This window comes from Rhea americana, unplaced genomic scaffold (assembly GCF_003343005.1).
Source record: "Rhea americana isolate MKP2758 unplaced genomic scaffold, rheAme1 scaffold_81, whole genome shotgun sequence".
Taxonomy (NCBI): Eukaryota; Metazoa; Chordata; class Aves; order Rheiformes; family Rheidae; genus Rhea; species Rhea americana.
This window is the reverse complement of record NW_028186990.1, coordinates 65,143-88,258: the sequence shown is the minus strand read 5'-3', so window position 1 is coordinate 88,258 and position 23,116 is coordinate 65,143.

Here is a 23,116-nt window from a genome sequence, read left to right as displayed (position 1 = left end):
TATTTCTTTTACATTAGGATGCAGTGAAGTGTTTCATTATATCGCTTGCCATTGTGGTACAGGACAATCAAATCAGAGAGAGAAAATACACGTAATTTTTGTGGCCATTAAGGGAGGTGCATTTTTTGTTTTCTCATAGCAAAATGACAAGGAGATTAAATGGGCTAGCATCCATGATTCAAATATCTAGTGCAGAGTGATACAAAATATGTAAAGGAAAACGTTTATGACAGAGGAGTTCAAGAAACTGTAAAAACTATTAAAAGGTTTTCAAAGTGCTTGTAATTATTAAAGCAAATCTAAGTTCTCAGATAATCACAGAAATTGTGAGTTGCAAGTATAGTTTGCCATTAATATACTAACGGCAGTTAAAAATAGTGATATAAAAAGCAAGATGTTTGCTTTATATGAGTTTATAAGTTATTTTCTTGAATTCTCTATTAATATCAGGACAGTGTTGCAGCCTATTGTCAGAAATTTTTAAGTGATAGAGGATAAGAGTAAAGTGAGTTAGACTGAAAATCAGCCCTTGTTAAACACTGGTTTATGTGGAAATACCGTGGGGACACATACAAAATGTCATTTTAAAATTATTTTTCTAGTTTTTAGTCCAAAGTGTTTCACATATAACAGTTATTCTCTTTTTTTCCTCTTGACTCTTTTTTTCTTCCTGAATTAATTGGATTGTGCTATGTCTCAGTTTTTAGGATCAGAATGATTTTCACAGTACTAAACTATGAAAAATTGCTAAATATAACTAGACTATAAGTATACTCTTAGTTTTTCTTGTTAATGTATAAATACAGAAATTAACAAACTATATCTGAGCAGCAGGACATCCACTGGAGGCTAGTTTTTTGCATACAGCAGAACCAAATTTGATTTGCTTCTATATTTATAGTTTTTGCATTTTACAGAGGGCAAAATAGGTTAATTAAATAGTTACAATATTTCATTGGAACAGTATACAATACCTATTTATTATGAAAAAGGTAAGTTGAAGAGGACAAATACAAGGGAAACCTATGTTATGTTCAGTTCATGTAATCTGTTTATGCTCCTTCTACCTGAGGAAGATGGAAAGTAAGAATGGTTACTTTTTCCAATAACCATACTCCAAAGTATATCTTGATATATGCTGATTTTTAAGCATATCAAAATGATTATCATTATAGCATTCTGCCTGCCTTTCTAAAAAATATCCCTAGTTTTACTTTAGGTGTATGAAGATTATTTAACTTATTCAGCCAAGGATGTTCTTTTTTTATGTTCTTCGTAATTCTTTCATGTACAGCATTTCCAAAAGTAATAGTGGATTGTAAATAAGCAGCAAGGTTACTAAATCTTTCAATAGAATCTGGGAAGACATGATTCATTCCTTTTGTGCCTCTTATATATGAACGTACTCTGAAGTTGTTAACAGTGTATGTGTATGTGGTAATTTGAAGTTTGCCATAGTCACAGTATGCAGTTATTGTGGCTTCATTTATTTAAAAGATTGTATACTTTTCTGTATCTTGTTCAGGTGTAGTCGAGTGTACTCCGGTAATGCTGAAGTACTCTGAGAAATTTTACAGCTGCTTGATTGTTCAAGTACTGTAGTTCTTAGTAACTTGGTTTCAGTCCCTATACCTTGAAGTGGGTTTCTGATATTTTGGAATCAACTTCAAGAGTGATCTTGCCTTAGGAATGAGCCCAGTCTGTAACTGTGCTAACATTTGTATGCATATATTTTCAAGAGGTGGTGGATGGGGCATTACTGATGGAAAGCATTTTGGTACAAGCACTGAATTTTGAGGGATTTCATTGCTGAAAATTCATGTTCAACTGGTGTGGAAGCCAAGGTAATTATGCCGTTGTCTATTGCTGATCATTTCAGATTTTTCAATATATGATCGCTCCTGTACAGTATTGGCCAGTTTGAACACTACATCTTTCCTTCATCCCTAGCAGGAGATCAATGATTATAGCCTTTATCTTTAGTTTCCTTTGGGGGAAGATGGGGAGGTAACAGAGCTCAAACTCATTTCAATCCCAGTAGGGAAGCAAGCGTTTGGGGATCTCTCCCAGTAAAGATTGCCTAAGTTTTTCCCCTTTTCTCACTCTGCTGTCTCAGTTCATCATTAACCAGGAAGACTTCTCTTGCTGTGAGTGAGCTGTGGCTCAGTGATACTTATAACCCCGACTGGAGAAAGTTATCACTTGACCAGAAGAACAGCATTTTGGAAGGCTGATTAAAATTCTGCAAACTAGCAAGGAGTATTAAGACTAATATACAGGAACAATAGAAACAATATAAATTAATTACAATAAGTATAAATTATAATGAGTAAATGATGGCAGTAAAAGTAAAATAGTTTAATAGGGAGAGAATTTAAGTCTAACATGTAACTTTTATATCTCCTGAAGAAGATGGTATGGCCCTGGTTGAATGTTGTGGGTTTAAACAAATCACTTCCTGGTTTTTTAAAAATCTATTTGTGAATGGAGAAAAGCATTACTCCAGTTTGAACTGGAATTTTGGGTTCCTTTGGTTTGGAATCTTGTATATTTCTTCATAACCAGTGTCAGACTGGATTTATAATTGTGTCTGAAATGATAATTCTCTCCCTCCTTTCCCACTTTTTCTCTCTCATTGCTGCAGAAATCACATGAATGCTCACAGCAGACAGTTTCAGCCTGGCACTTCACTGACCTAGGAACTGGACGGGAGCTTCTATATTTTCTCTTCCCACTTCCAACTTAAGCCCTCTTTCTTGTATACTTAGGCTACCCCTACTAACTCGGTTCATTGTGAACTGTGCACCTAGCCTTAACTTATTTGGGCTGCTTGTCATTTACATTTCATGAAGAAACCTTTCTGATAACCTCAAGAAAGATAAATTTCTCATCGATATATATGAAAAGCAACAACTACTAGAAGATAATAGGCATATGGGTAATGAGACAGTTACGGTTATTAAAAGCTTGAAATTTTATTCACAATACTGTCCTCACCTGCCTAAAACCTCATTCAAAAAACCAAATAGACTCAGTGTTAGTCAAGCTTATATAAGGTAAAATGCAGCCTTTTTTTCCCGAAATCCAATGTATTTTTTCTATCAAATCTGTCAAAATCCATTAAATTAATGATACAATAAAATACATTGGGATTGTAATTTTTAGAAATCAAGACAGGTGACGTTTAATTTCTTTTTACTGCAGAAGGAAATGAGATTTTCTTAAAAAGAAATTTTAGCCTTTAGATTTACATATAGTTATCTCTATTTCTTTACGTTGTTGAAATTTCTAAAAGCATGAATCGTGACATAAAAATGCTGATACAGTAGTATGAAGTAAATTCATGTTCTTGAAATATACGGACCTGAGTCTACCGTGTAATTGCTTCTGATACCAGTTAAGACTGACAAAAGCTATCCTTATGTTAAATGAATACCGTTACACTTCAAATATTTTAATTTGTAAATTCAATTTCAAATAATATTTATGAACATTTAGTGAACAGGAAACAGTAAGTCCACAAGATAATGGACAACTGAACTGTATAGTCCTTTCTTGGAGTTACTCCCACTTTATATCACTTTATGCATGAGAAAAATCAAGCTAAGAGAAGTACATAGTATTTCAGATGACAGAGAAATAACTGGCATGGAAGATGTTATTTCTTATTATTTATCCTTCACATTCTTAGGTGCATAAGGCATTTGTTAGTGTTCATTATTTCAGTGCTGGGCTGTGCTGTTCAGTCTTCTATTATATTGACGGACTAGATGTTTTATGCATTATTTTGAGAAGACTTTTCCTTTCTAAGTGATGTCTCTGTGACCTTTGTTGTGGAAGAATCTTGGTGACTTTGTAAAACCATGTCCTGAATATGTCAGCTGTATAATACAACTGATAGTTAGAATCTCTCCCATCTGAAAAAGGCTTAGTAATATATAGTCGTGATGCACAGATGCATCATTCACCTTCCACACTATATGAATGTAGTTCATGCTTAAACAGTCAGACTGTTGCTTTGAAACTGCTGAGCACTTCTTTTGGTATGAAGATGTCAGTGATCATTTGCATTTACCAGCTTCTTTGATAGTTTTGACTGTTTAGTTATTTTTTACTGTTGTGTTATTCTTTTATATTTCTTGAAAAATTCTCTGTTCTCCAATTGAGGAGCACAGCATGTGGAGACAAGGTTTTATGTTCAAATTATGATGCTGCAAACTGCAAATTCTGAAAAGGTAGACCTCTCGTAGTGTAAAAATTCCATGTCAAGAAATGAATCTTTACAGCATTCAATGAAAAATGTTGTTGCTTCTGGTGTAGATTCTATTTTCCAAAAACAACGAATAATAATAAACTGTGACAAATCATGCTTTTCTAAAACATGCATGCAGTTTTTCCAACTTTAGGAGTCCCACAAGTATGAAATGAGCATTGCCTAAAACAGAGACAGCATCATGTTGTGACACCTGTTGGAAAAAAGGAATATTAAAAAAAAAAATAAAATCTATTTTGCTATTTGGCTAGCTGGTACTTGAGATTCTAGAAAATATTCAGGACCCTCCCCTAAGCAACTTGAAATGTAAACAAGCAGAAAAGAAACAATACTATATAATATATATATTATATATATATATATATATCATAATATTTATATTATTATTATTATATTTTATATATATATATATATCATTATATTTCCTGATAATTTGGACTCTGGATAAAACGTGGGACATGAAATTCTGGTCCGGAGCTCTTCGTTTTTCAAACTTTGAGAAAAAAAGTTTCTGTTAACCTGAAATTGCTGGCATTACTAATGGACACAGCTGGGGAACAATCACTAACAGTTACAGAACTAATCAGTATTAGGAATGACTCACAAAACATGAAGTTATAATTGCTTAGATATATCCATATAGGAGATATACTCAATAAATAAATAAATAATAGAAAGAAGATAGAATGGTGCTTGAAATTGTCCATTAAAGCACCAAGCCTCTTGCATGAAGTTTATGTAGTCAGAAATATTGTTCTGCAGCAGCATGGGTGGCTTGATAAATGTATGGAAATCTTATGGACGATCAGAAAATCCATGAGAATCCAATATCCCCATGCCATTTAGTTCCCTCAAGATAACTAGCTCAAATAATTTCAATATATTTCTCTTCTTGCTTTTATTCTCTTCTTTTTTTTCCTAAGGAGTACCTGAATTCTCTCACCTCTTTGAATGGAGAATACTCTTGATTCTTTGTATCATTGTGGTTTCCTTCTCAGGGCCATAAGAAATACCCCAGACACAATTTCTCTATTCCAGTCCAGTAATACTGCAGAGGAATTTCTTCTGTCTTATATTTGATACATCTATTTGTGCACTCCATAATTCAGTATGCTTGTTCACTCACATTGCATAGAATTCTGAAAGGTTTAAAATTTCATACAATGCTTCCTGAGAATTTTTGCTTGTTCAGTGTTTTGGAACTTATTATTATAAAGTGTACAATGTTTCCTCCCTTTTTTTCCTTTCTTTTTTTCTTTTTTTTTTTTGACCCTGGGCTCGTTGTTTCACATTTCTCTACAATGAATTGCCATTGCTGGTAGTGTTTCCAGTGCTTATTGAATTATATTATCTTTTTTTTTCCTGTTGATTGGCCATTCTTTTTCATCATTCTGTGTTTTATGTTATCAGCACATTTTAGTAACTTAACTCTTATCCTTATATCAGTTGAACAAAATAGACTGTAATGCTCTTGTGGCAGACCTCTAGTCACCTCTTTCCAACTCAAACTGTTTTCCCAATATATATTCATTTAGCTGCTATATATCATTAACTATATGATCTCTTGAAGCCAAACAGAATCAAAGGCATATTTTGTATTGGGGAAAAAATACACTGAAACCTAAACTTCACTGAAATGTTTTATTTCCTTCCTTTCTGCATTCACGTGTGCCACAGCCAGTACCTCTTGTCCATAGCTAAGCTTCTTTTTCTTCACTTTATCTACTTTTTGTATTTCATGCTTAGTAATCTTACAATTAATTTTAGTATGATAATAGTAAAAATAGCACCACAATAGTTTTCTTCCTAATGATTCAAAGTGTTACAGAAATCCTAAAGATGCTTTACTAATGTCTTTGTCAAGTCTATTGTCCTGTTTTCCTCTTCATATCTCCTCAGCATGAGAGAAGAACTCTTTGCTAGTGTAGCTCTCAGAGGTGCTAAATGAGCAAAAGATAGAGCATATGCTGAGACGTAAATGTGTTAATAATCCCATCAGCTCCTGTGGCCCTTTTCATGTGAGCTATTCCAGTGAGGGGGAGTTATGCCCCTTTGTTGTTCCACATGAGTGGACTTTCTCATTTGCTTCGGATAATATGATGGATTAGGAGCTACGCAGGTTTATTCTTTAGCTGGAATTTGCTGAAATATGTTTTATTATTCAGTCTCAGAATAACAGAAAACAAAATATTGGAGAATAATATTTGCTGTTCAGTGTAGAGAAACAATAGGCTTATACTTTTCCTCTGTTTGTATCAAATCTAGTTCTCTGTTCACAAAAAGGGAAGATGCTGTAGGTGTGTGCTGACTGCAGACTATTTTAACTATTAGTAGGTCAAGCTCTTTACAACCAGCAACCCCAAATTAATAGGAATGTAGACTGTTTCAGTTTGAATGCAGCCTCTGGCTAGCCTCTAAATGCCATCTATGTTCAAAATTGTTGTATAGAGAATCTTACCTAAATGTTTACAGTGTTTCTCACTCAACTAACACTGCTCATTCATGAAATAAATTACTCTAATGGTAAGACCATACTCTGAACTCCACCAAAGAGTCGAAATTCTGTCCAGTGGTAGAAGACAGAAAAATTAGATAAAGTAATAAATTCTGATTTAATTAATTCTTTTCCTACTTACCTAAGTGGTATCATGTAATAGTCAAGAGCAATGTGAAAAAAACTTAAAATGTAAAACCATTTCAAATCAGAAAAACAAGATCGCCTCACCATTCCATTGTCTAGCCTCGATTTTTTAAAAATAAATTGAAATGAGAAGATTAGAAGCTCATCTTTTTTTCAGATTAAATTTAACACAAGTGCTACAGCTGCTGTTTAATTTCATACTACTTAGTAATATCACATGTGTTACTCTCAAGCAGTATTTTTCATTCTGTGGAAAAAAAAAGCAGAAAAAGCAGATGAAAAGTGGGAACGTAGGATTACCCAATATGAATAATTTGAATTTATTTTGTTTTCCACAGAAATAAAGATGATTTATAGTGCTGAGTTCCAAGTCAATGCAATTTATGACCACTTTTTCTTATTTTAATTACATACTTTACGTGGTAGAAGATGACGTAAGGTGAGAAAGCAAAAAAAATTCTAGTCTCTAGATGCCCAGAGAGTGACAAAACAGCCTATCTAGAATCAATTTTCTCTTTTTTTCCCCCCCAGAACTACATAATCTGTACTAGTTTACATCTGAAGGCCATTCAGAAACTTCTGTTATTACAGAATATGGTTAATAATTTCTTATATCTTAGAACAGATCATTATGTGTCCTGTACTCAATACCTCTTCACTTTCTACTTCATTTTATTACATGATGCCCTAATGACAGACATTAGAGTTTTTTTTTCCTTTGTTGGCTTTACCTTCCTGTTTTTTCTGCTAACACATCTATTATTACTCTTTTGGTACAAGAGAGTTGAAAGCTGCGTAGGAGGATTCTAAGATGGCCCTGAGGTTCCTTAGCAGCACCTAACATAGAATTTGTACATGGAAAAGAAAAACTGTGATGTAAATGTGCATACTTGTCTGAGACTTCCAGCTACAAGAATCATCTACTTGGTGAATAATGCTTAAAAGGTCCTGAGATAGCTCCGGAATCAGTGCAATGAGTAATAGATTTTGATAAGCACTAATATGAAGATATTGTAGAATCATAGAATGTAATGCTGGAAGGGACCTCTGGAGATCATGTAGTCCAACCCTCAGCATAGCACATATGGAGACTGAACCCGCAACCTTGGCATTAGCAGCACCACGCTCTGATCAACTGAGCTAAACCATATACTATTAGTTATTGTATAATATGCTATTCCTATTTTGCAAATAATGGTGAAATTTATGCAGAAATATTGCAGGTATTTCAAAATAAGAACTGCCAATGGGATTTCGTGTACGGATTTGTCAGAAATCTCATTTAATTGTATAGTATTGTGCATACATTTGATTTATGACTGTAGATTTAGACCGCATCTCTTGATTTCAGCAACTATTCAACTGTATAGTGATGAAAGACATTATATAAGTTATTAATAAATACAAAATAAAGAATTTCAGAATCCAGACTTGGATAAAGAGGGTGAAGGGAGAACATGCAAAAAACTGGAAATACAGGAACTACCCAACTAGGTCTTTCTGATATCCATATCTCCTGGTTTCAACAATGGCCAGCAGCAAATGCCCAATGAGAAAGTGTAAGGCTCCTGATATGATGACCTTTCTCATGCTATATTCCTCCAGTTACCAGGAATTAGCAATTTAGGGATTTCCTGAGGTGGAAATTACATCAAAGCCGTCATGCTAAATGGGAAATTTTCTGCAACTTTCTTGTATTCTGTGGCAATCCACAGTTTTGATTGTGTGGTATAAAAGTCATCTTCTTTTATTTATTTTTTAAGCCTATTTCTTGTGCCTGTTTTAAACCTACTACATGACAATTTCATTGGGAAAATAACATTTTTTACTCAATTTCTTCAATCCCTTCATGATTTCATTACACTTTGGACACATGTTCCTTCACTCTTCTCCTCCAAGCTAAAGAGGTCTGTTCTGTTTAATCTAATTTTGGTAAGAAAGCATACTGTGCCTATGATCTTCTTAGGACTTGCTGTGTATCTTTTCCAGCTGTTCTATATACTTTTTGAGAAGGAGAGGCCAGAACTGTAGGTAAGATTCAGGATGTTGGCAGACATAGATGCACTCAATGGCGTATTGTAGTTTTGTTTTGTCCCCATTTCCTACGACAGTATTTTCTAACATTCTGTTTAATTTTTTGCTACTTAACCCTGATGACTGGTGTTTCTCGAACTATTAGCCAGTGACAAAATGAAGTTTTTCCTGAACAGAAATTGCATATCAGAGTGCATTTGTGTATATATGTCGGTGGGATGAGGGAAGGGCATTGAGGAGTCATTTTGTTTTTGCCACATATGCATTCCTTTGCATTTACTGATACTGAATTCTGTTTGCCATTTTATTACTAGTTATTTTGTATGAGATTCTTCTGTAACTATTTGGAGTCCGTTTTAGCTTTGACTATTCTGATTAATTTTGCATCACCAGAGGCTTTGTCACATCATTATTCACCCTTCCTCTGTAAGCATATCATAAGCCTGGTTTGTTTCCAGTCAGTCCTGGAATATGCTGCTTTCCAAGGCTGCTTTGCTTCTACTGCATGCTAATTTTTCCTGGGAACTTGTTTTGCCTTCCCTTGTTGTTTATCTGATTTTTCATTATATATTTCTGTGTTTCTGGTATCATAAACAATAATTTATTCATTTAAAAACATGTTTTTACAGGCCATATCTTTGCTATTATTCTTGGTATTGTGATAGGTCTTCTGAGAGATTGCAGGTTTTATCAGTTAAATGACATAATCTTTTATGTTGTGATATTTAATTCACATGGATTTGAACTGAAGTTTCACATGTGAGGCAGCTAGAAGTTTTGGATTGCCCTACAAATTTCAGCAACACTGTTCAGAAACTAAACACTTAAACTAATTGCCAGTAATTTGTGATTTGACCTGTATGATCAAAAGTCAACATTTTTAAACAGGGAGCTCCTTTATATTAAGTTTTAATAGGCTACTGTGGTTCTATTTCTTGCTTTCTCAAAAAAAAGCTTTCTCAAAACATCTCAATTATGTAAAGAAAAGGAGATTATCTATGATTTTTCTTTTCTTCTCTAGTAGTAGTTTTGAGTAAATAATAAATATTAAATAAGGCTATACATAATTACTATTAGAGAAACAGAGAAATCACTGTGTATATTTTAAAAAACATTCTTTGGGGTTACATCTTCTTATACTTTCATTTACATTAAGATATTGCAAATCACCTTATTGTGTCAGGAATAAATTTGTTGCCAGAACCACTTTTCACTTTTACTTATTTTTCTCTTCAGCTGTTTTGCATATTTATTAGCTTCTTATCAGAGATACTTTGAATATAATTTTAAAATAAGAAAATAAATATTTTCCTACTTTTTCTATCATGGTAGACATAAAGGAGTGTATTTTCTGCATGGTGTACATGGAGTTAGGCATGCAATTTCCATTAATAATGAACCATGCAGAAAATTTACCCTTGAGGGGTACATGTATAGGCATCACAAACATTAATCACTAAAATCGTCCAGCATTCCCAATTACTTTCTTTTCTAAAAATTTTAAGAAATATAAGCATTTCGTTTCACCCTGAAATGCTTGGAATTTATCTGATTTATCTTATATAAGAAAAATATCATTGTTCAAAATAAGAAAGGCCATCTCCTACTCTATTTTCAGTATAATAATATTTGCCAGAGGTTAGTGGACAAACAGATCCTGTCACTACCCTTACATATTGAAGTTGTTCAATGCTAGTACTTACTTTAAGCTGTCATATCTGTGCTTTTCAAGCAAATATTAAGCCTATTATTTTTGCTGACAGAATATAGGTCTCGTGGTTTATCAGGGAGCCTACAAGACTTGCATCTGTCACTTCACAGAGAAACTACCTCTTTCCTCTGTCAGGAATTTACCAGAATATGCCACCACTTTGTACATCTAGGTATGCATACAAGGGCACTTGTTTCCTTCCCTCCTTATCTAGCACTTTAATCCATCCATCTACGCAGTTAGCCAGCAATGCTGTGAACAGTCATGTGTATATCTTTCCACTGTGAGAAGAACCATCAAGTTCAGCAGGACTCACTGCAGTAATGTTAAAGTTATGTGTTAAAGTTTGAAGCATTAGGGCCTTTGCTTCTTAGAAGGCTGGTAAACTTTGCAAAAAAATCCTGCGACCTTTGCAGGTACTTGCTGGCTTGCTGCTTGCTTTTGCTGACTCACAGCTGTAGGGGTCCTGTTACTTAACCCAGATAAAAGGAAAACATAAGCAGCTCCTTTCATTTAAAGGGTCTGAAAACCATTTATTAGTATTAAATTATTTATTATTTTATTACTTAAAATGTCTACAGACTGCATTTGATGCAAGGTTAGTATCTGCAGTGCCTGAAGAACAGGCAGTTTGTAATTAAAATCAGCTTATGATGTTTTGCTCTTATTCCCCTGTCAGGCTTGGTTTCTCTCCATAGGTAAGGGGAAGATAAGTAAGAAAAACCTTTTCTATCAACCAAAGGTGGACTAACTTTCACTGCATTTTGAGTGGGCTTGCATTGATCGTTAGCTCTGGGACAGAGTCATGGAAACAGGAGATTTTGAATGCGTTTACATGTTAACAGGAAGCTGTTAATACAGCTTTCTTTAAGTATGATTGTACAAAGAAGTGTGGAGCTTTATATTTTACACCTTTTCCTGATGACACGGTGTTTGTGTTCTCAGAAGTAGAACTCCTTGGATTCTATATTAGACCTGATGGCTTGATTGATTGATACCTTGAAAGGAATGGGGATTCAACTTTTTTTGCAATGCTTGACACAACTAGAAGAACAATTCAAGCAGGAACATTGATATTTTAAAGTAGTTGGCTTTTATAAGTATAATTTATTTGGTGGAAAACAGACTTTAAACTTTTCTAGGCAGGAAAGGGCCAATGACTTTTGTAAGTGTCCTTGATTTTTAGGGTTATCACTCTGTGTAGTCTTAAATCTACCAACACTCCACATCTTTTATTCTATTGCTTTTAAACTTTCACATCAGAACAAAATAAGACAAAGTCAGAAATGTATTTACGGTGTTTCTGAGTGCATCTCCTTCATCTTAGAATGTTATTTCTTTCCCTCCAACTTAGATTGGTTTTGTTGAGCTAGTTTGAATGAGCTAATCTAAGTGTACACAGCTGCTTGAAGAAGACTTTGTTCCTTCTGGAGAAGAACCCCATCGGGAAAATATTCCAGATGAGATGAGTGGAATTGATATCAAACAACTCAGACTTTACCTTAACCTTATAAATTAATCTTTTTTCTCTGACTAATCTTATTCATCAGAGCACAAGAGCAAGCATATGTCTGGAATCAGTAATGCTAGACAGGTTCCTAAATTCTGTGCTGGCTACCACCAGAGAGTCGAGCAATAAAAACAATCTCCAGGTAACTTGTCATTCGCAATTGCTCCAAAACATATTTAGGAGAAAAATAGCACAATAATACCATGTCTGTGATAGCAGACCAGCCTGAGTACTGCACCTCTTATTTCAGTGAGTTACAGAAAACTACACATGCTCCAGTGAGTCTCAGTGAACAGAAGGGAGAACTAAAAAAGACAGGCAAATAACATTTAGCAGTTTAACTGCCTAAAATCTTACCACAGTTTTAACAGATGGCTCTTACAGTGTTAGTGTGCATCGCTAAAAAGCTGGCATATAACCTCAGTACAGTTAAATCTCAATATTGCATGAAATACTCGCTGTATTCACCATGTGGGAGTGTGTGTATAAACATATCACCTGCATGCAAGATACTTCATATGAGAAGTCAGCGCTGGCAATTCTTGTGACATCATCATAACGCTCTTGCTTCTTAATGCTGGTGTCTGTTATTGAGATGCTGTAGAGGTTCTCACCACCCATTCATAGAAGCATTCCTGGATTATCCAGAACAGTCTACCCATCACAGACTTGGCTATTGTATCTGAAGGGATTCGCTATGGGGAAAAAATTGGAAAAAGCTTCTTGTACATAGTAGATAGGAAAATGGGTTTCCACTGGCCATAACGCTGTAGATATTTCTGTGCCTCCTGTAAGACGTGCAGAAGCAGTTTAAGACAGAAGTACTGAAACAGGCCCATTCTCAGCAGCGTGTGTTTTGTGGCCACTCAGTGGAGGGGTCTTATACGACAGTTAGGGAACAGCAAGGGCATTTGTGTTTGTGCTAGTGCAATCGCGCTAGTTACGACTGTTTAAAGTTTCCCACAGTAAGAAGCTTTAGCTTCTATTATGGTTTCAGAAAAGGAAATAGAGGCAATAAAAACAGACTGAAAGGCAGTAAAAATCAACCTGTCTTTTCTTATAAAGAGAAAGAAAGAGAATATCTTGTTCTATACCTAGGACAGAGAAAACAAGACTAAGAAACATTCTGGGGGACATCGAACATATAGGAAAAAAGAATGTGGGGGATACTGAGTTTAGAAAGACACACTCTGCACCTTACTTCACAGATTTTTTAGTTGGTGATAATTAAAAGGTACAAAAATGCATGTTTATATATATCTATGTGTTTGGCTCAGGCAATGTAATTGACTACACAGTTACCTGTGTATTTGCATCCTGGAACTTTAGAAAATGCACAGAAGATCTCCAATGCTTCCCTGGTGTTTAAAGATACAAGAAGAGGGTTTAAGATGGAGATTCAAATGTCTAAAGCCACAGTGAAAGAACCAAAGTAAAATGTCTGAAGGACCCTATATGCAAGAAATTGTAGGGGAAATGACCCTCTGCATTCCCCCAAAAAGGAGGAGGAATGGGTTTGTATGTATTTCCTGAGAGCACGATTTCAACTTCCTGTATTCATTGCTGTCTAGCCCTGAAGATAATAGGAAGGAGATAGTAATTCCATTTTCTTTGTAAATGTGACTATAGATGTAAGAAAGAAAACTGTTCTTGGAATAGTCTTTAAAACAAAGTGAAGGGTTTTACATGAATCCTGGATGAAAATTAGTTTATTCTATTATTCTATTCTATTCTATTCTATTATTTCTATTATTCTATTATTTCCTCTGTTTATTACAAAGACAGTAGGTTAAAATTTACTAGGAGTGCAAACTTTTGACAACTAGTTGCTTCTTTCTTTCAGCTTTACAGCAAGCTAGTGCTGGCAACCTTTTCTAAAAAACTAGCAACTCCATTAAGAAGCAATGTCATCGAATGCTATCTTTTCTATGAATAGCTACACACGGTTTTCAGAGGAAGCAAAACCATATTGTCATTAAGCAGAGAAATCACAAATCTGCTTTTTTAAAGGTATAACTGAAGTTTATGTCTTGGCAAGGCAGTAATAATTTTCCATTGTTTCCTTTAAAATTGAAACTAGATTTCCGGTGTTAAAGATATATTCTGTGTTTTGAAAATTGGACAGTGAACTCAAAGGAGAGATAAAAAAAATGTCGTGGTCAAGGAGAGCTGGCAGAAAAAACAGTCAAAGAGGGATTATGTGAGACTTCAAACACATTGTAGCAAAACAAAGAGAAAAACTGAAAATGGAGATTGTGAGTACTGTTTTTGCTGCTCATACTACCTTCCTTTCGTCTACGTTTTCCTTTTATATTTTCTTTGAAGAATTTCCTATTTAGTTTCTAAAGTGTAGTAAAGCACGAATATTTCCTTAAATGTCATCTTAATTTCAATGCAGTGAATTTAGTTGGAAGTAGCATCCCTTTCAGGTAACGAGAAGTGTTCAGAATATTGCTGAGCTCATTAGCTTTAGAATATGGTGCTGGAAAAACTAATAGATGGCTACAGACTGGCCTACCTCCTGTGCTTCGTGAAACGGCTAGGATGTCCATAAGTGATAGTGATGGCCTGACAAATTTTAAAATGTATCAGAAATGAAACAAAGGAGTGCTCATATGAAATGTGTGTTAGCAGTGTGCTACTATACCTGCTTTTCTACAGAGAATATACTGGTTTCCAAAACAAGTAGAGCACTAAACCCAGGGATGATATCACTAGGGCTTTGTATATGCACAGAATTCATTGCATGAAGCTCAGCAAAGGATCAAGGCTAAATTTGTTGCTTAGACTGACTCGAAAAATTTGGCAACTGATTCTGCAGTGATATAATTTGTATGAAGCTTGCTCTGTAAAACTACATATATACAGGGGACTTATGTTTTTTACAGGACAAATTTCAGATTACTGGGCATTTAATTCAAAAATATCATCTTTGTGAGAGAATTTGAAACTCCAGTGAAATGTCCAGTGAAAGAAAGACCAGAAGATCCAACCCCATGCATTTTCTTTTATATATATTAAAATCCCTAGGTTGACTCTGACAAAAATGTTAAACTCACAATTGGTAGAAAGCAAAGTCTAAAATAGTTATGATTTCTTTTTTTCTGTTTTTTAAAAATTTTATTTAATATATTTCTGTAATTAGAAATGACACTAACTAAAAATGAATATAACAGATTGTATTGTACTTTGATTATGCAAAGAAGGTGTTGTCACTGTGTGAGAAGGACCGGCAAGGATATGTAGGAGGAAAGAAGGTAGGAATAACGAGAAATAATATATTCTTCTATAGCTGAAAATCATATTTGAGTTTTTGATAATTCAATTGCCCCAAATGTAAATCTCACCTTTTGCCAACTCAATATTCTTGAGAGAGAAAATGAGAAGCAAATCTCCAGATAGAGAATAATGAAAAGAAAGGATTCATCATTACAAACCGACTAGAAAACAGCAAGAATAAATCAGAGAAATCAAGCATTGTGGTAACTGTTTTACAGTGTTATGCTTCTTTACACCTGTTACTAATTGAATGACAATTCCTATTTATAGTGGGATACCCAGGTAATTTGGATTCAAAACAAAAGATGCTTGCTGTAAAGATGAGTTCAGGATATTCTGCTGAGAAGTAGCTGCTAATTTTAAGCAGAAACTTATTGCTGAACAGAAAAGTCTAGGCTTTTTTAGTAGATTTTTTTCTTTCAATGTAGGGCTATTAAAAATTAGTAAATAGATCTTAACTTCCTCCTGTGATTTTAGCTGCCATGGTTGCTGAAATCCCCAAATACACTCACATCCTGATCCTAGCAGAAGTGTCACAACAGGAACCTTTGCTCAAAGGTTCTAAATTACTAACCCGCATTCTGGTGAACAAATATACCTGTGGTGACATTTATGAGTAGAATATATTCAGTATGAAAAATATCCAACTAAGTTAATAGTATAGCTGACAAAACTTGAATAATAGTTTTAAGCATACACATCTTTAATTTCATTAGGATTAAATCTTGGCAGACTTGCCGTTCGGTAATATATTGTTGGAAGTTATTGTAATTTTAGGTATTACATGAAATGTTTCTTTTTATGTAGCATATGTACCAGTTGTATTTGGTTTAGTCTATTGGTAAGGATCATATGCATTCATAGAACATTAACTTTGACTTTCAACTTAGCATACAGATAGCATTCACTTCACTCAGCTGCATGATCATTATGTTTCAGAGAACCTGCTGTATAGGCAAGAGTAAAACATTAAGTATAATTTTTAGTAACCCTATATTAATTACTTTCTCTTCTTTCACAGTCTTGACAAATAACCACACTTTGTTTTCTTTTAACATTTTGTTTCCTTTAGATTCAGGCAGTGTTTTGATTCTGCTGTTCACTCTGGATAAGAGCTGTTCTTGCTGAAATGGTTGTTTTGGTGACATCCTTCTCTGCACAAGGATTTGTTTGCTGTCTGATTTCCTCTGGAGGCAGGGTTTTACTCATGATACTCTAAGTCATTTTCGTTTTGTGGATACATTCTCCTATCTAGAATTTTCATATAAGTTATATTGTTCCATCCCTACTAGTTTTATATATGAAAAGAAAATAAAGGCAAAGAGAATTTTGGCGTGTTAAGTTTCTCTTCCATGACAATTCATTGCTAAGTTGCATGGCTTGTCAACAGCAAAGATCTGCCACGTGAAGACTTTATGACATGATATAGATTGGTATCGTTAAAATAAATTCAAACATTGAGCAGATGGCTGGAACACTGAGTACAGAAGCACTCAGAGATGCATAGACCAACCATTACACAGTTTAACAAAAGTGCAGCACTAGATTAAGAGTTCACTGATGATGAAATCAGCTTTACTGTCTGTTCAAGCAGACGAGCAATGACTGACAGACTTTCAAACACTGAAACAAAAACTGGAGACGTGTGAGTTAATGTTTTATGAAAAACATTTAAGAAGTCACAAATACTGTTTCAGAGGGCAAAGATCATAAGAAATCAATCAATTTACAAACTTGATTAAGAAATGGAATGGAAGGGGCTGTTCAGAAGGAAATATCACAAAGCTAAAACGAGATTTACTCACTCAGTGATCTGATCATAAAAGATTGGAAAAGACCAAAAACATGTATCTCTATTCAAAAATAATCTCTGCTCTATGTCTACAAAAGCTAGAAATTCAACAGTGGTGCGGGCAAATGCCTAAGTGTATTGAAAGAAATGTCTCATGAAAATATTAAAGATTAAATGGAAGGAAAATATAACAAACCTTGAATTGCTTCCAGAAATCTTCATAGGAATATAAACTCGAAAGAACTTCAAGACATCAGCTTAAGTCTATTTCAATGACAAACATTAAGTGCACCTGATCTTTCCCTGTGTTTTTTTCCAAATTATGAGCTTGTTCCAGTGTTTCAACATTTCTAGTAATATTCCTCCTAATATCCAAACATATGTCTTTGCTTCAAATTAAAATGATTTCTTCTTGATTATCCCCAGTGTCCTGGAAAATGATTGATCTTGATCCTGTGTGTAATATCTTTCTATTATTTGAAATCAACTGCTCTCTAAATCTTCTCCTTTCTGGGCTAAACGACGGCTATTTTTTCAGTCTTTCCTCACAGAAAAGTATTTTTAGATCACAGAATCCCAGAATGCTGGAGGCTGGAAGGCACCTCTGGGGGTCATCTAGTCCAGCCCCCCTGCTCAAGCAGGGACACCCAGAGTGCGTTGCACACTATCGTGTCCAGGCGGGTTTTGACTCTCTCCAGAGAAGGAGACTGCACAACCTCTCGGGGCAGCCTGTGCCACTCCTCTGCCACTCTCACATCGACTATCAACCATCAATGATGAAAGTTCACGTTAATCTCTATAGGTTCTGAAATTATTTTAAATCAGTTACATAACAACTAATATTTGTTTATCTTTGTAGTTACTAGTATTGTGATATACATTCAAAATGATTGCTAATTAATTTAACGGGATTTTGCAAACTAGAAAATTTTCGTTGAAGCTGACATATCCATCTACTATTTAAAATCCAGGAAGAATGGGGATTACATTTAAAGCATATTAGAGATGAATACTGTGAAAACTAATTATATAATATCTGAATTCCAGATCCTGCTAATTTCCTTTTAGAATATTCTAATTTTCTAGGAATTTGGAAAACTGGATTGTAATAGTCTTTTATATGGGAGGATCCTACTAAAAGATAACTAAAAGTTATCCAACATAACTCTTTAAGTATTTGTTCTGGGATTTCCCTTATTTACCCAAAATATACAAGGTATTTCAAAGTCAATGATATGAATAAGCATTGGTGAAAGTATTAATTAAGTCTGCATACAATGCTTATATTTTATACAAGATATAGAGTAACAGAGTAACAATTAAAAAAAGAGCAGAGAGGAATGCATGGAGAAAGAAAGAGGTTTACTAAACCACAGGCTCCATAAACTGCCTAAGTTCTAGGTATTTTTCATTAATTGAACACTGTGATTTTGCGATTCTGTGTGATTCTGTCATGCTGTGCCAAGTGCCAAACCTTCTGGAATAAATTCATGTCACTAGGCATTTTTACTGTCTGTCTCCAAATACCTGACAAATTGTGGATATACTGGAGTATCTATTGATTCTTCTTCTTTGATCTTGCATCATAGCTACTGCGTCTTTCCTAAAATATTTTTGAAATGTGTGATGTTTCGTTCCTACTTGCATTTTTGTGTGTGCAGATTTAGCTGTACATTGTAAATACAACATTTCTCAGGCAGTGCTATGAAATTTTTGTTTTATTTCTTTCTTGAGAGTTTATACTTTGGAATTTCATCAGCTGCAAGATCCACTCCATGCAGTCCTTGTAAGGTCTCGTGGGCTTTCTTCTGGAAAAATAAAAAAATTCCCATTCTTCTTCAGATGAGAAGCAAAGGCCTTTTACAGGAATCAGAAACTGCCAAATGACATGCTGCAAGTTGGCAGGTTCCTTCTCTAATCCAGCTTCATTTGCCAGTGCTTCACTTGGGCATCTTATACAGTGAATATAGTAACTTGAATGTTGTATTATCCAGCATTTGCTGGCTGTAGTATTTTTATATTAAGATCTTTGAGTATATAAAAATTCAGATTCTTTATTGTACTTTTCTTCACTACAGCTGCCACTGAGATGATCGACCTGGATCCATTCAGGTTTCTGCTCTTCTCCCAGTTTGTCCTTTTCACAGGAGATCTCTTTCTTCTTTGGTGTCTTTAGTTAGAAGGAGGTGGTGCAATGCAAGCTGGGTGCTGTTTATTCTGCAGTGATCTGGAAAGCACTTCATGTCACCAACACATTTGCAAACGTGCTGGGTGTAGCTTCCTGGGGATTGTGTGATTTCCCCAGGATAACCATGATTTCAGTCAGCTTCCAAGCCTTTGCTGATGCTCAGCACCAAAATGGGCTTTGGAGGTGTGACTATTTGATAGAATCCCAGGCTTTTTATCCCTTTAGTGATGACGTCTGTATTATGCATCTCCCCCCACGTTCTGTGGCCACTCTATATTTATGACCAGCCTTACCTGACCCTTTGACTGCTCTGTCAGAGTTTTTGCCAAGCTTCATCTGTATTCTTTCTAACAAAAGCTGTTGAACTGTGCATCTGTGCCTATTTTGTCTATCTGAGGCAGTTTTGCTGCTTCAGTGAATAGTATGGCATAAACCAAATCCTTTTTTCCTCCAATCTTTGATAGAAATAAAACTGGAAACTAGTAACTCTGTGCCTCTCTCTAGAAACTGGTCATTTTCACACTGCAGTGTCCGAAGTATATTGCCGACAGCTGCTTGAGCAATGTAGCTTGAGTTGTCAATTTTACAGCACTAAGCTTTGGCTGATGTAAGCTTCACTCCTCCCCTGTTCTTACCCACTGTTTGGTGTACTTCTGGGTATTATTAGCACTACCTGTCTTTCTGGCAGTGCCTCTACCACACTCTTTTGCCTCTCCAGGTTCCTGGAAGGATATTAGTCTTTGTAATTGTCACATATTGGGACTGAATTTTATTTCTTGCCAAATGGTGTTTCCATATTTTCTGGAACATTTGCTTATTCTTGTTACCTTTTCCAGTACTTTCTTGTTTTTGCCTGTAGGAACTTGTTTTGATTCCATAGAGACTCACTGATTAATCATTTGTTAATTAAACAGGTCATATTATGTCTTTAAATATCGATCATTCACATCTATGAATATCTAGTCTTTTATTATCTGCAGCTGTGTAGCTTACTTATCTATGATTGTTACTGTTAACTCATTTAACTTATATACTTTTTTGCTCTAAAATATGTTTGTGATTATGATTCACAGTTTAAATCATTAACCTGTTTTTTTTTTAATTTATTCAGTGTAGATTTCCTTTCGAGCAGCAGCACTGATACGTTTGAAGGGAAACTGCTTTCTTTTTTTTTCCTGCATTGGTTAACAGATTATCTGGGTTGGTTAACCATGGCTCCACCAGTTGTCCATTTTTCTGAGGCAATCCTTTTTTAACATCTAGGGAGAGCATGCTAGAGTAGGTGTTTCACTTTTGATGCAGTACAGACTCATACACGGACCAATATCTTCTAGTCTGTGACTTTAAAAAGAAATACGCCTTGCTTTTATTTGCTACCTCAGAAGGAATTCATCTATTTTTATCTTCCTGTTTCTTTACTGACTCATAATCATACTTTTAATTAATAACAGAGTCAATATAGTGCTATTTATTTCTCTTTTCACTTCTGTTTTTTTTCTTTTCAACCCTCTCTCACCTACAGCAGTGTCTGTTGTATCTTTTCTTTTGAACCTTATAACCTTCATATATAACACCGAGCTTCAACAATTCAGAATTACTCCTTTATTTAAAATGATGGCCCCAGTACCGTTGTACACTCTCTAAGAACTACTTAGGCTCTTGGCATAAAACTAGGTCTAGTGAGGATACAGTGACATTTCTGCTTTAGGGAAAACATTCATCCTTCCAACACTTTGTCAAATTCTCTAGCTATCATGCTATAGATAGAACAATTTAATTTCTTCCTGTGGTTTTTTTGTCTCTTGCTACTCCTTGAAGCTTTTTCCCCTGCTGATGGAACTTCTGCAGCACCTTGTCTCTGTTTCTGTAACTTTCTGTTACCCTTTCTACCAATATGAAGATCATTACCAAGATCACAGATTTGATGCTTTCCTTACTGAGACAATAGGACAAGTCAGCGCACAGGATCTGCAATGAAACCCTCTGCATTTTTTTTGTTTGCTAGGTTTGTGTGATTTATGTACAATACTGTTGTCTTCCTACTTCTACTGTCATCATCTGCCTTAATAGTATGGTTATGATGATAGGTGCTATTATTAGTCTCGTATGCTAGCATAGTATGGAACCATTATCATCTCTGTGGAAGAAAGGGAACTGAATGAGTCAAGCATATGGGTTTCAGAAGAAGAGGTCTATGAGTCACAGTACTTCATTCTTGTCTATAACTTCTTAGCTCCCATACACAATGTAAACCATCTTACAGAATTTCCATGTTGCTGTTCCTGTTGATTTCTGTGATATTAAACTGTTGCTTGAATAGTTCATACAGTTCCATCCAAGATCCCTTTTGTTTAAAAATCAAATTCTAAATCTTAATCCATATTAGTTGCCATTAGATAAAAATAATACCTCTAGATAATGTATTAATTCACATGTGGCTGCTTCTCCTGTGGCTTCTCATTTTGCCTACCATCTTCCCTCACAGTGAATTTCCTCAGATGGATTATATATTTTTAACTCTGTGACTGTATCAATATAATACATATTTTATGTAAAGAAAAGAAAAGAAAGAGAATAAATGAAAGTGCTCTTCCTGGGAGGAAAAAAAAAAAGTCAGGATTCTGAATGCACTAATGGGCTTTCGTTATCCTGAGCAACCTCACCAGAGTCTCCCACATGCAGTCTGTTACTAGAGACCAGACCCTGGGGTCTTCATTTAAGCTCAGGCTGGGACAGTTGCTCCTTTTCTGAGCTATTTTGCAAGTATGTGTGCCCTGGTCCTGGTCCTGAAGTAGCATTTGGAGTCCCTGGATGGACCTCAGATCTGGCCTGTTACTTTGTCTTGCTTGATAATTACTGGGCTGTTTTAGGACTTCTTGCTGTCACCATCCTGCTCTGCTTCTGATCTTGTGGGACTGTGCCTGGTGGTAAGGCTGTTGCCCAGCCTGGTTCCTGGCATGCCTTTCCTTAGGGAGCAGATCTGCTCTTGGTGCTACCCTGCAGCAGGAATATGGCATTTTATTGCTAACAGTGTGATTCTGTAACTGTATTGATCTTATATCAAAATAATGTGCAATATTCTTTACAGAATGTATTAATATGAGTTTCTTTACCAGTTTTGAAGTTTTTACAGGTCTTGTGCTAATTAATATTTCTGTCCCAAATGTCAATGTTAAGCCAGCTTCTTTAAAAAAATGGAAGGGATTTGAAAGAAGATAACAATTTTAGTTGATCCTATAGAGAATCAGCAACTTGTTTGATGCATTTCCAAGATCTATTATGTTTAGATTAGATTTAAAGAATGCAATTCATTTTAGTTGGAGATATGAATTGTTTGATGTAAGGTCTTTAGCTGTAACACTGGTTCCCAACTTAGGAAATACAACTTATTTGTGAAGCATGCTAATATTACTGTCTGGGGAAATAACCAATAACTCTTCTGGAATACTGGGAAGGGGCAAGCAGCTGGGAGGACATACTTGGTCACAGCAGCAAGCTAGCAAAAACAGGGGAATTTAACTGTGTGGGGTGGTGAACACAACATAGTGAGAGCAAACTTAAAATCAGAGAACTGCTGTTGAAAGAGAATAGCTCTGCTTCTTTGGAGAATAGAATCTATGGGGCATGTGCAAAAAGTTACTGTGTTAGAGTCCACTTTTTTCTAGTTTAGTAACAGGAGTAGCCATTC